The sequence below is a fragment of the Vigna unguiculata genome, unplaced genomic scaffold (assembly GCF_037176805.1).
Source record: "Vigna unguiculata cultivar grain cowpea cultivar isolate G323 ecotype 2 unplaced genomic scaffold, ASM3717680v1 ptg000051l_ERROPOS641538, whole genome shotgun sequence".
Classification (NCBI taxonomy): domain Eukaryota; kingdom Viridiplantae; phylum Streptophyta; class Magnoliopsida; order Fabales; family Fabaceae; genus Vigna; species Vigna unguiculata.
In genome coordinates this window covers 12,501-15,000 of record NW_028196697.1, presented here as the reverse complement: position 1 = coordinate 15,000, position 2,500 = coordinate 12,501, and positions in this window count along the sequence as shown.

The window sequence follows — 2,500 nt, the reverse complement described above, 5'->3', positions numbered from 1 at the left end:
AGTTCGGCCTAGTTCACTCTTTTCCAGCGTCATCCCCCCAAGTTGCCTTGTTCGCAGTTCGGTCTAGTTCACTCTTTTCCAGCATCATCCCCCCAAGTTGCCTTGTTCGCAGTTTGGCCTAGTTCACTCTTTTCCAGTGTCATCCCCCCAAGTTGCCTTGTTCGCAGTTTGGCCTAGTTCACTCTTTTCCAGTGTCATCCCCCCAAGTTGTCGTTGCCAACAACCCAAGAGTCCATAGTATTCGGAGTTCTAGCGGGGCCTCCCCTTGCTTCCAACAACCCAAGAGTCCATAGTATTCGGAGTTCTAGCGGGGCCTCCCCTTGCTTCCAACAACCCAAGAGTCCGTAGTATTCGGAGTTCTAGCGGGACCTCCCCTTGCTTCCAACAACCCAAGAGTCCATAGTATTCGGAGTTCTAGCGGGGCCTCCCCTTGCTTCCAACAACCCAAGAGTCCGTAGTATTCGGAGTTCTAGCGGGGCCTCCCGTTGCTTCCAACAACCCAAGAGTCCATAGTATTCGGAGTTCTCGCGTGGCCTCCCATTGATTCAAACAACCCAAAAGTCCATCTTCTTCGCAGTTCAACATCGCCTCCCTCGTTTCCAACAGGCCCAAAGGTCGTCTTCTTCGCAGATCCACGAAGAGCTCATCACGATTTGCCACATTCCATTTCCCACGGGTTGTCAACAACACTTTCTCACACTTCCCGCAATCGAGTACGTGCATGACATGCCAAAGCACATCTTATTTGCCTTCCATCGCACTCAAGACGACGGGTTGTGGAAGAACGATATTGCTCACAAGTTCAAGGACAACGTCTCAATCAAGGGACACAACCGAATTATGTTAACTGGGTCGCTAAAGTAAACCCGAGTTCATATAATGCACCGCATCCAAAAGAACTAGCCACAACACGTGCATCACTGAGATGTTTCACTAGATGGAACACGTGCGTGACATTAGGATCCTCCAACACCTCTTCGTGATGGAAAGATAGAATTCGAAGCAACCACAGAAGTACCGTCTAGTGGGTAGGCAACACAGGGTCTGATCAACCAATATCACCCAAGGCAACGGGTGAAAATGGAAGAGATGCATGCTTGACCGTTCGATACGCAAGGCATGGAGCCAGCCAGCAAGTGCATCTCGATTACAACTCACACACCCTCACGTTCGCAAGACACCACACCACAAGACGGTCCACCCCCCACCTACCATGGGCAAGCAAGCAAATGGAAACATCAAGTGACGCATGGTCAAGCATCGCTAGGCATGAAAATAACTTTCCACAATATCCGAGGGACTAGCTGCCGAGCTAACCAACGATCAGTGACGACCGTGTGTTGGTATTAATAAAGCTCAACAACTATGAAGAGGCTAGTTGTGCCATGATAAACATGCTAACGCACGCACCACGTGAGGGGGGAGGCCTCATCAAGCTCCCTTTAAAACCTGCCAGTGTGGAGCTGGCCGGCTCAAGGAGCACTCCCCCCCTATAAGAGGTTAATATGCAAAAGGCAAAATTGTACAAGTAGATACACTTTTTTTGAGCAGACATAAGTCCATATCTCGGGCTACACTTCGAATTTTGATGCGATTTTTTGCAGTAATTCGTAGAATAATGGTATCTCCTTGCTCACCAAATTTCATAATTTTTCTCCAAGGGGAACTATTTTTTTTATTTTTTTTACTTACCGGGTATGTGTAAAATCGGGAAAAATAGAAAAGATCATGTAGACTTCGAATTTCGACCTCATTTTTTCCAGTCCACCACTAAACAATATCAGGAACCTCCCCACAAAATTTCATTCAGTTTGGCCAAGGTCTTAAATTTGACAAATTTTGGCACCAAGCTATCTAGTCGCGGTGCACCGACCAACTTGGCCAAGTGCAAAATGCATCCAATTCAAAACTTTTGTGCACCAACACTTTTAAAGTACTCATTTGGGGACATTTGGAGGCCTTTCCAACCCTCACATCTCAAAAACCACGAATTTCATTTTTTCACAAAACTCCCCACCAAGCCTTCTAGCTATGCCGCGGTGCACCGCCAACATTGGCCATGTGCAAAACCCTCCGAACTCAAAACTTTCGTGCACCAAGAATTTCATGGTATTCATTTGGGGACATTTGGAGGCCTTTCCAACCCTCACATCTCAAAAACCACGAATTTCATTTTTTCACAAAACTCCCCACCAAGCCTTCTAGCTATGCCGCGGTGCACCGCCAACATTGGCCATGTGCAAAACCCTCCGAACTCAAAACTTTCGTGCACCAAGAATTTCATGGTATTCATTTGGGGGCATTTGGAGGCCTTTCCAACCCTCACATCTCAAAAACCACGAATTTCATTTTTTCACAAAACTCTCCACCAAGCCATTTAGCTATGCCGTGGTGCACCGCCAACCTTGCCCATGTGCAAAACCCAACCAACTCAAAACTTTCGTGCACCAAGACTTTCATGGTATTCATTTGGGGGCATTTGGAGGCCATTCCAACCCTC